The 12,260-nt window shown below is 40.7% G+C and overlaps 1 protein-coding gene across 4 annotated transcripts in view; it reads right to left on the bottom strand.

Moving 5' to 3' along the window:
* VIT (vitrin) overlaps positions 1-12,260 on the bottom strand; it is a 177,370-nt gene that overhangs the window by 87,179 nt on the left and 77,931 nt on the right. The gene's annotated exons all lie outside the window — the stretch shown is intronic.

Consider the following 12,260-nt stretch of genomic DNA (forward strand, 5'->3'; position numbering starts at 1 on the left):
TGCTGAGACAAAGGCTTTGCTACCTTCTGAGTTATAGACTATAGTTCATGGACTTTGACATCAAAGGTCGGGACACTACCAAAACAGAAATAATAGTTTGCATGGTTTAGAAAAGTATTCCTGAAAACAAATTTAATTGAGTGTGCGCAAAATGCAGGACCTATGGCTATTTCATCATATTGATGATTTGATTACAAATAGCTAAAATCTGATTTGGCTGCCATTGCCATATGCACATTGCATTTTGAATTAAATGATCAAAGAAGGCTTTATTCTCTTTTTTTGGGTTGTACTTTTTAGATGAGGTACGCACATTTTTAAGCACACAACATTACAACATGCAATCTTATGATGATAAAGGAGTGAGTTTAGATGTAGATTGAGTTTTAAAGCAAGCAGTTAGCTGTTTTATATGAGGGATGGCATAGACTAAGGGTCTAACTGGCGGCCCTCCAGCTGTGGCGAAACTACAAGTCCCATCATTCCTCTGCCTTTGGGAGTCATGCTTGTAAGTGTCTATCTTGCAATGCCTAATGGGAATTGTAATTTGGCAACAGCTGGAGGGCCACCATTTTGACACCCGTGGCATAGACTATAAGCAGATAGCTAGAAATATCAATTGCAAAAGTGAGAAATGTGCAGCTGTAAAAAGGCCTTTGTAAAGGGCAGGGCTTTTTTCCAGAGGGAACATGAAAGATTGCAGTTCTGCCACCTCCAGCACTGAATGTATGTAATGGCAAGGGATTGCTGGGGTGTGCTGGAGGGTCTATTAATGCTGGCTGCTAGGGGATTTATTGTTTCTGGAGGCAATCGATTTTTGCGTGGGGGTGACCTGTTGTTGATGGTGGAGGATCTATTGTTGCTAGAGGTTCTTAGGTTTCTAAGGAATCTGTTGCTGGGAGATCTACTGTTGAGGGAGGAGTCTATTATTGCTGGCTGCTGGACGGTCTATTGATGCTGGTAACTGTGATATCTGTTGTTGCTGCCAGGAGTCTATTGTTGATGGGTTGATCTATTGTTGTTGGGGGGTGTCTATTGTTGCTGGCTGCAGGGGATCTATTTTACCGCTTTTCTTGTTATGATTAACGCATTCTGTACAAATGACATAGCACCATAAAATTATACTTGATTCTGTATTCTCTTAAGGGGGCAGTACTGGGAGATGGGTAGATGGTGGAACCAAGAGACGGGGCTCAGAGGTGGGTAGGAGGCAGAGACAAAGGTGAAGCAGAAAGGGGAGTTCCTGCACCTTTTTTCTGAGAAGAAAAGCCCTGGTAAAGGGTATCTAAATCCAAAGACAAAATGTAATATATTGTAGCTTACTAGTGCTTAGATTTGGTGACTGCATAAGTTTCTATTTTTCAGATGAAAACGTTTTAAGCAAGTACAGAAAAGTTTGGTTGATCGTGCCAGACACTAGCAACACGCTATTGTCCTATGCTGACATCATTAAATAACTGTACTTAACCTATGAAGGAGCATTTTTGCCATGCTAGGATAGGAATATTGTTGGACTACAGAAAAATCCCCCCCCCTTTACAAATAAGATGGAGGTGTTCTGTATTCAACAGAGGTGAACTGGGCAGGGATGATAACACTGATTGAAAAAGGTTTGTCAAGTTCACATGGCACAAGTCAGCACTGGAATTCTTGAAGCATCAACAGGTATTTTTTACACTTATCCAAAAGATATAACAAAACACTTTCAATGACAAAATAAAAAGACCGAAACATAAGGGATAAGAAATCTTCTTTATTAGGCTTTGTATACACTACACAAAGAGAAGTATGTGTTTTTTTTTTTTTTGCACCAAATACGTACCTAGATGGATGCAGTATTGTTCTGATGCTGCATCTGTCCCCCGCCTGCTCTAAGGGTGAGAAGTACATGACCACTGATTGCTGAGTTCTCACAGCTGCTCTGAGAGACTTCCAGTCACTGCTCTCTGCTCGCCCCCCCCCCAACATTCACTGGAGTTCTGGGCTGTGGAGGGGCAGAGAGCGGTTGGCTCATGCTCTCAGCAGACCGCTCCAGACCAGGGGCGGACTGACCATTTGGAAACTCGGGCACTGCCCAAGGGCCTGGGGTCAGTAGGGGGCCACATGAGATGCCCCTGGTACCTTTTGCATAGGTTTTTTTGAGTTTGGGCAAGAACACAGGGGCCCCATGATCCCCTATTGCCCGAGGGCCCCATGAGTTGTCAGTCCACCCCTGCTCCAGACTCTGGGGTGGATCCAGACTTTAAAGTTGGGATCTTTCCCCAGCCTGCACCGGCTGAGTGATGTCAGCCGACGGCAGGCTTCAGCTCGCTGTCAGCTGAAAACAGGTCACAGGAGTGCAGAACGAACTGTACTTCTGTGATCCACAGGAGAAGTACAGCAAAAATAAATTTAAGTCCGTTAAATGTATAATTATTAGTATTAGCATAAATATTTGCCAGTGAATTCAGTCAATATTTTTCCTATGCTTTTCATTTGTGTTTTTGACTGTTATATACTATAGTAGCTCAGTGTTGAAAAAACTACTAAAATCAAATCATTTATATCTGCAGATTTGCTGTGAAGGATTGTTTTTTATTGTACCTTTTGTTGGCTGGTTCAGTTCTGAGCCACTTTATTTTTGACATGGAAATGGGGCTCTGCCAACTTAGATTTTCACTGTGACATTGGATCTCCGGAAGGGACAGCTGGGGTAGAAGCTCTGGTGGAATCAAGGATGGAAAAGGAGAGTCCTGGTAGATCACAGATTTAGCAATTGCATGCAATATTAAGCTGCAGCTATCAAGGTAACAGACTATTAGCATTTATTCAAAAAGTTATTTACTCAAGAGATAAAACTATAATTCTACCATTTTACAAAACTCTGGTTCAGTCGCATCTTGAGTATGCTGTCCAGTTTTGGTCACAAATCCTCAGGAAGGATGTGCTTTGACTGGAGAGATTCTACAAAAGGGCATCGATACTAATAAGGAGGCTGGAGGACCTCAGTTGTGAGTAGGGTCAGTGCTTCATCTAGGTGGCCACCTAGGGTGCACTATTACTTAGGGGCGCCTATGTACAGCACAGGCTAGCACTCTATCTGTTTGGGATGCTGCCACATCATGAATGATCCTTCAGCTGAGAGGAGGGGCAGCATAGGGGAGGAAGAAAGGACAGAGGAAGACACTGAGTACCTGGGGTCAGTGTAGCAGCTGAGCTGACACTCCTTCCCGTGTTCCTCTCAGACTCAGTCAGTTACTGCAAGCCAGCTGGTGGCTGCTGATCAGTGAGTTCCAGCCCTACTCTTCCCATTCATCAGTGGAGATGGAGCTGCACCACAAAACTCTGATGTCTCGTGTCTGTGTGCTTGTGACCCGGCCGGCCATTCATCACATGTGCAATGTGTCAGTAGGTGATGACATCATCACGATCCTACAGCCTGCTCTTCTAGTGCCTGCTGGGCCTGCTGATCTGTGTCAGTGTTGGTGGTGGTGTGTTGTGTCGGATCTGTCACTGTGTGTGATCGCTCGGTTTTGCTGCCTGCTGTCACAGCATTTTATCTCCCCTTATTGCCTGGTGAATTCCAGCCTGGGATCTGTCAGAGTGTGGGTCCATCATCCCCCACTCACTGCAGTTGTCACCCTGCCACTACTAGCCACAGATACAGTCTGTCCGTGACACTGGTTTTCTCTTTAATATTGGTGCTGGTGGCATCTTATGGCACCTATTTTTGCTAATTAAAAGAAATTTACCAGTTTCATGTTTTGTTGATTTAATATTTTCTACTGTTTTTAAATTTTTTTATTTATTCTTATTTTGGGGGGGGCAAGTAGCTGGTCTTGCCTAGGGCGCAAAATAGTCTAGCACCGGCCCTGATTGTGAGGAACAACTACACATATTGTGCCTATTTTGGAGAGGACAACATTGAAGTGATTGTAAAATTAAAAAAAAAAACCCAAACATATCAAGATTACCTGCTCTGTGTAAATATTTTGCACAGAGCAGCCCTGCTGGCGCTCCTGGCTTTACTCCCTTGCTGAGTGCCCACCATAGCAAGCCGCTTGCTATGGGGGCATTCGTGCTGGCTCACTCCCGAGCCGGCTCTGTGTGTCCATAGACACACAGTTCCTGGCTCGGCCTTGCCTCCACTCACTCCTCATTACCTGTGATTGACTGCAGTAAAAGCCAATGGCTCCCCCTGCTGTCTCTGAGCTTATGAGGAGGGAGAGTGCTTAGAGAGCCGCTGTTCTTGTGTACAGCACTGGATCAAAATCAGGATCAGATAAGTATGAATGCATTAACCGCTTTCTTACTGCTACAGGGTGGCAGGTGTGCACAAAATCACGTATATATACTGTACGTGATTTTACATCTCCGGGTAGAAGGCGCACGTGTGCCATACTCATGTCGCCATTCGCAGCCACGGCTGTCAATCACCGGGTCCCAGCCAGTGATTACCCGCTGATGCCCGGTGATTACCGAGCATCTCCGACGGGAAGGAGAACTACTAACAGTCCTCCTCCCTGTCAGCTCGAGCACACTGCTCTGGATGACTGTGCACAGCCATCCAGAGCAGTGTGATTACAGTGAAGCACACTGACACCATCCCCTAATCCGCCACAGTCCCACAGTCCCGCTATAAGTTGCTGATCACCGCCATTACTAGTAAAAAAAAAAAACATTCCAGTATCTATAGCTCCATTTGTAAACATTGTAACTTTCACGTAAACCAATTATTTACATGTATTGGGATTTTTTTTTAGCAAAGACGTAGCAGAATACATTTTGTCCTAAATTTATGATGAAAATTTGATTTTTAAAATTTTTTACTGGACATGTTTAATAGCAAAAAGTCAAAAATATTGTTTTTATTCTCAAAATTGTCATTCTTTTTTTTTATAGTGCTAAAAATAAAAAAATTGCACAGGCAATCAAATACCACCAAGAGAAAGCTCAATTTGTGGGGAAAAAAAGGACATACATTTCATTTGGGTGCAGCGTTGCATGACTGTGCAATTGTCAGTTAAAATAATGCAGCTTTTTTACTCAAAAAATGGCCTGGTCAGGAAGGGGGGTAAATCCTCAGAAGGGCATGTGGTTGAGGTAAAAAACAGTCAGCCTTTAGAACCACATTAAGAGGGGATAGGATCATGATATACAAATCTTTAAATGCCTCCAGCAATGAGATGCTACTGTTTAACCTAAGGTCTCTAAACAAAACACACGGTGAGGATACGCCTGCACATTTGGTGCAGTTGGTGGTGTCAGCAGAGAGTGTAGACAAAATTAAAAACTTCACAAATTTGTGAGTACATCACTTTATTTGTGGTTTATGTACATGTGGTTTATATGTCACAGAGAGTTCATGGCATTTTGCATTAATATTGACTGAGCAGATTGTTTTTCACTTTTCACAAATGAAAAAAAACTTTTAGATAAGTTTCTAAGCAAAAACAATGTACAGGGATATTGAAAATGGTAGTGACATAAACACATGTGTGTACACACACACACACGTGTATTCTAAAAAGCATGTGTATTTCGGAATTAAAAATTACGTTTCTTATGATGGGTAGTTAATAATAAAACAGTGAGTTCTTAATAAATTTAACTTTGCAAATACACCAAGCAAGTACATTCACTAAGTACTAACTCACAAGCAACCTGTCCTTAGCTTCAGCAGTAATCCTGGCAGTCATTCCTACCACACAGCTAAATCCACAAACGTTATTATCTGTCCTACGATGTTGTTGCTCACAAAGTGTTAGCAGTTTGGCAAGATCTTAACAGAGCACAAGTTCGCTTTTATGGAATTTATTCCTTTAAGGTATATGAATTTTCATAGGAATAGATGTAGTCACATAGACAAATATCCATGTCTGCTTGAAGGTACTAAAGCAACTTAGATTTTTTGCAGAACCTAGAGTGGCCTGTTCTGCAGATTTACCTGTATACAGTACTCTAAAATATTGGAAAACTCCTATCTCTACAGAAACAATAATGCATGAAATTACTTCTAATACTCTTCTTAACCTTTGGTCCTGCTTTAAGGGGCAAATCTCAGATACATTATTTCAAACAGTCTGTTCAAAGGCCTGTCTGAGATTTGACAGATTAGGGTCAACATTTATTAAGCAAATACTTACAAGACCTGCCATTAAATGCAAAGTAACATTGCTATGTGGGCAATTCAATAAAAGGACAGTAGTTTAATCTGTTTACAGAAATGCAAACGCCTGCTTTACAACTTTTTAGACAGTAAGATGAATCAAGGTTAGCCACTGACACTGGTGAAGACCGTTTTCTGTTTCATCAGAAGCTTAAACTATGCCCTTTTCCCAGGATTGTTATATTCAAAAGCACCATGCAAGCCTGGGAGAGTCCTTCAAGTTTATGTAAATGAATAAATAAATTTACAGACGCTTTTCAAAAATAACCTCATGCACAATTAAGGCAACAGTTCACTTCAAGAATGGAAATAAGATGAATGTGTGTAGATGCACAGCGGCAAATGAACATTAAAGTGGCTGCAATAAATAAAATAGAAAATCAGGAGTTGTAAAAATGATGATAACAAGTTGAGAAAGACAGAGTGGTCTGGAATGTTCAAAGTGATAAAATGTAGACAGGTCTATTTTGTGTACATCCCCATTAATCCATGTTAGATTCTTCTTTCAATAACAAAGGGCTGCTTTTTACATCCAAGTTCTCTGGCTCTCACTCTTCCATTTTATATTTGGTCTTTTCCTCCAATATGCCAGCATACTTAGCAACGTCTATTAATCACTGAACAATTTTCTTGGGAAGTGTGAGCTACTTAGGGCGCCAAGCTCCATTCTGTCACATCATTAATTTTCCTAATATATGCCATTCAGTCTGTATAAACCTTTCTTTGAGTGTATTGAGGAAGGATGGAGCGTGACTCTTTTTTTTCCTCTCTCTCACAACTTTCAACATCTTTAATTGAAGGAACATAGTGGTCGGTTCAGTTCACTGAAAAACACCACTTGTCAGAGTCTTCTGCAACAAATTCTAAACGATGAATAGCAAATGTTGAAATACCATGACAGAGACATCTTAACGAGGGCTGGTAATCTGTCATGGTGGTTTGAAACTGAAGCCAGCTAATGTCTCTTTCTACTAAAAACTGATGGTTTTACAATAACCATGAGTGATTATTTTCACCTTTTTGTTGCTCATTTTAACCAAAATTTCATGGTTTTTAGGTTTATTTACAAAGCTGTCCTGTGCTGCTCTGCCTTCTTGGGTTTTTGTCAGTACTGTTTAGGAAGAATAGCTGAGCAGTAGGAATGGCAAGGGAAGAAAAGGGGAATTTACTGGACATAAGCAATTGTTAATTGGAACTGAAACTGGTGTTTGAATCGGCCACAAATACTATTCAAAAAAAGGATCCATGGATGTCAACAAACAGGGTTTATATATGAAAATGTGCTAAGAAAAATTCTTGTTGCACATAGAAAACAAGAGCAAGCCACAGTTTTCATAGCCACAGCAGGTCAAAGAGGGCTATTAAGAGAACTGTACTTTCTGGATGAATGATGGTATGATTTATACACTGCAGAACATAGATCTACATGTGTGAAAAATAGTATTAGTGATAACTTTTCTGCATATCATAAGCCATAAAAAATGCTGGAGTTCAATCATAACCATAGTCTGAAACCTACATCTAAAATAAACTTGGTTCTATCTTTAGTGTATGTATGTATATATAGGTATATATAAATATATGTGTATATATATATATATATATATATATATATATATTTATAAACATTTGTGAGAGAATGGGTCGCTCTCAGGAGCTCAGTGAATTCAAGTGTGGTACCATGATAGGTTGTCACCTGTGCAATAAGTCCATCCGCAAAATTTCCTTGCTACTAAATATTCCATAGTCAACTGTTAGTGGTATTATAACAAACTGAAAGCAACTGGGAATAACAGCAACTCAGGCATGAAGTGGTAGGCCACGTAAAATGACAGAGCAGGGTCAGCGCATGCTGACATGCACTGTGCACAGAAGTCTACAACAGTCTGCAGAGTCAATAGCTAAAGACATCCAAACTTCATGTGGCCTTCAGATTAGCACAACAACAGTGCACAGAGAGCTTCATGGAATGGGTTTTCATGGCTGAGCAGCCTCATCCAAGCCTTACATCACCAAGTGCAATGCAAAGCTTCGGATGCAGTGGTGTAAAGCACACCACCACTGGACTCTGGAGCAATGGAGACATGTTTTCTGAAGCAGTGTTTCTCATCCTTTTTTCAGTCAAGGCACCCTTTAAAATTGTGAACAGTCCTGAGGCTCCCCATTCTAAAATGTGAAAACAATTCTAAAAGTTTTATATAACACAGCAACATCCACACATGTAAGACACTCAACATTAGAGGTGATTTATTCTTCCAAAGCAAATACACTTTTGCACCCTGGAATACTTCCAGTGTTTCTCCTTTCCCTCAGTTTTTCTCCATCACTGAGCTAATGTGACCCTAGCACTGATGGAGAGGGGTAGGGGAGGGTCAAACTTGGATGCTGTGCAGGCAGCTGACATCCTCCTTATAAACTGATGATGTCATTGGTTGTCAGGACACTGGTGGCTAGAAGGTCGTAATGGTGAATAATGGAAACCTGTGGCTTTGTGTAACTAAAAGGAAGGTTTGTTCCATCCACTGGCTTGTACACACGTTTTGGGCAATTTTTAGATATTTTGCAAAGGCACCCCTGAAGAAATCTCAAGGCACCCCAGGGTGCCTGGGCACCCTGGTTAAGAAAGGCTGCTCTGGAGTGGCGAATCACACTTCTCTGTCTGGCAATCCGATCGACGTGTCTGGGTTTGGTGGTTGCCAGGAGAACAGTCCTTGCCTGGATGCATTGTGCCAAGTGTAAAGATTGGTGGAGGGGGGATTATGATGCGGGGTTGGTTTTTAGTGGTTGGGCTTGGCCCTTAAGTTCCATTGAAGGGAACTCTTAAGACCAGTGCACAGAGCAATGTCCATGAAGACATGGATGAGCAAGTTTGGAGGTGGGCTGCACAGAGTCCTGACCCCAACCAGATAGAACAGCTTTGGGATGAATTAGGGCGTAGACTGCGAGCCAGGCCCTCTTGTCTGACGACAGTGTCTGACCTCACAAATGCACGTCTGGAAGAATGGTCAAACATTCCCATAGACACACTCCTAAACCTTGTGGACAGCCTTCCCAAAAGAGTTGAAGCTGTTATAGGTACAAAGGGTGGGCCAACTCAGTATTGAACCCTACTAAGACTGGGATGCCATTAAAGTTCATGTGTGTGTAAAGGCAGGTGTTCCAATACTTTTGTCAATATATTATGTATATATGTGTGTATATATATATATATATATATATATATATATATATATATATATATACACACACACACTTATCACATTCACTTTCTCTGAACAACTAAAGACGAAAATGGGTAGTTAGCAACATTTAATAATTTAAGTTAGACAAGAAAAATATAAGAATATTTAGATATCTAGATAGCTAGATATGCATGTAAGGTGCTTAGAAGTAAATGTAATCTGGATAAATAGGGTTGGTCTCCCAGAGGGCATATTACACATAATGAATTTTGGATTTCGTGGTTGCCATGTGATATAGGCATTTCCATCAGAAATTATGTCACACCTATATGACTCACCGCAACAGTAAATGCAATAAATCTGCGCTGTTAGGTTAGTGAAGCATAAAACACATGGAATGTGAAAATAATTCTATTTGAACAGTGATTATACTTGGGCATGTGCATTCTAAATAGTTCTGTCTAAAGTTGTTTGAACCTTAGGAGCGGAAAAGGATAATAGTAGTTGTCAGGCAGACTATACAGACAAATGAAATGTCAGTTCAGCTTTAACTGCGGAGCCACAACCAAATCCGCCCATGGCATCACATTTATGTATAATATATCTTTAATGTGGCGTCAGTCATCCATCATAAATCTTCAAGATAACTTTCATTACCATTAGCATGGGTTTTTTTAAACATTTTAATCCAATGACACAAATAATAAAATTATTACTATACCATACTGGGATACAAGAAGAGTCCTACTAAATGTCAGCAAGGCCAAATACATCACCATTACTTTAAGCTTTAGTAAAGCTTTAGTAAAGCTAGGAGAATATTCTTCATTACATTTTCTTTTTGAAAATTTCAACTAGTGTCAGGGTCTCTTCACTCAATTTTATCTGTGTATTGTCCACCTCTCATGGGCTCCAGCCCTTCTTATGTATCTGTGTTTTTAAAAAAGAAACTCTAAACTATAGGAACAATATACTAACATATTGAAGTGGAGGTTGCAATATTGTATCAACATATTTGCTATATATGTATATACACTGTATGTGTGTATTATATATATATATATATATATATAATTGCTTGGCAATTGCCCCGTAGCCCTTTCCAGCCTTGTGGAGGCCCACAATTTTGTCTCTGGTGTCTTCTGACAGATCTTTGGTCTTGCCCATGGTAGTAGTTGGCGTCTGACTGATTGTGGGGTGGACAGGCGTCTTTAAAGAGCTCAGACAGGTGCTACTAAGTTAGATTAATGAGTGGAGTAGAGGCGGACTTTTTAAAGGCACAGTAACAGGTCTTTGAGAGCCAGATTTCTTGCTGTTTCTTAGGTGTTCAAATACTTATGTTCAGCAGTGCAAGACAAATAAATTCTTTAAAAATCATACAATGTGATTTCCTGAATTTTGTTTTTAAATTCTGTCTCTCAGAGTGGGAATGCACCTACAATGTGAATTTCAGACCCCTCCATGATTTCTAAGTGGGAGAACTTGCAAAATTGCAGGGTGTTCAGATACTTCTGTTCCTCACTGTATACTATCCTATACCCACAGTTGATCCAGAGGAAGCCAATAAAGCATGATCTAATTTGCTCCTGCAGGGAACAAAATCCTTCCTGATCCCCCAAGAGGCAATTAGATATTTCCTGAATCAACTTTACTTATAAATATTAGTATTCAGTTCTATTATATGCATTTAGGAAAGAATCCAGTCTTTTTTGTAAAACAATCTACTGAGCTGGCCAGAACCAGCTCTTGAGGGAGTCTATTCCACATTTTCACAGCTCTTATTGTGAAGAAGCCTTTTTGTATTTTGGAGATTAAATCTCTTTTCCTCCAGCCATAAAGGGTGCCCTTTTGTTCTCTGTGATGATCTTACAGTGAATAACTCAACACCAAGTTCACTAAATGGACCACTTCTGTATTTATACATGTTGATCATATCCCCCCCTTAATCTCTTCTTCTCAAGAAAGAATACATTTAGCTGAGCTAATATTTCCTCATAGCTGAGCCCCTCCATGCCTCATAAGCACTTTAACTAATAAATGCTGTTAATATCAAATTGATCAAGTAGAAGTCTTGCTGTGCAAACAAATTGTTTTCTACACCAGTGTTTCTCAACTTTTTTTCAGTCAAGGCACCCTTTAAAATTCTGTACAATCTCAAATCACCCCTTATTCCGAAATGTTAAAAGCTAAACTAATAGTTTTACACAATACAGCAACATCCACACACGTAGGACACCCAATGTTAGAGGTGATTTGTTCTTCCAAAGCAAATACACCTTTGTACACTGGTACTGACTAGTATTCCAATGTTTCTATTCTCCCTCATTTTTTCTCCCTCGTTCAGCTAACGTGACCCCATCAACAGCAAGGCTCTTACTTTCCATTCATCATACATCAGCATCAGAGGTTGGTCATCAGCTCTGAGGAAAGGGATTCGTCCCCGAAACGCGTCAGCCATTTGACCGCACTGACAGTGAGAACACCTTGCCTGCCATTGTGGCCATTGTCATTTTTCTATGCTTTTTAGATACATGCTTCGTCTGTGAGTATGTTTTTATTATTCTTTCACTCCTACAATAAACCTTGGATAATGCACTAGGTGTGTGCGCCACCTGTATTCTCTCTATCCAGTGGCTGATTTCCCCGTCTGAGGATGGCTGCACCCCTGAAGCATTTCCTTTGGTTGTCGCTGTCCTGGTACCCTTGGCTTCCATTTTGGCTGTGCATATCCTGAGGTGCTGGAGAGTACATACGATTAACGTGACCCCATTGCTGATGAAGAGACGGGATGAGCAAACAAGGATGCTGTGCAGGTGCCCAAAGTCTGATGACAACATTGGCTGTTAGGATGCTGGCAGCTAGAAGATTGTAATGGTGTACAATTAAAACCTGTGGCTTTATGTAACTGAGGCAAGTTTTATTCACCTGCT

This window comes from Staurois parvus, unplaced genomic scaffold, assembly GCF_062004578.1.
Source record: "Staurois parvus isolate SC_StPar_1 unplaced genomic scaffold, SC_StPar_1.0 ptg000657l, whole genome shotgun sequence".
Classification (NCBI taxonomy): Eukaryota; Metazoa; Chordata; class Amphibia; order Anura; family Ranidae; genus Staurois; species Staurois parvus.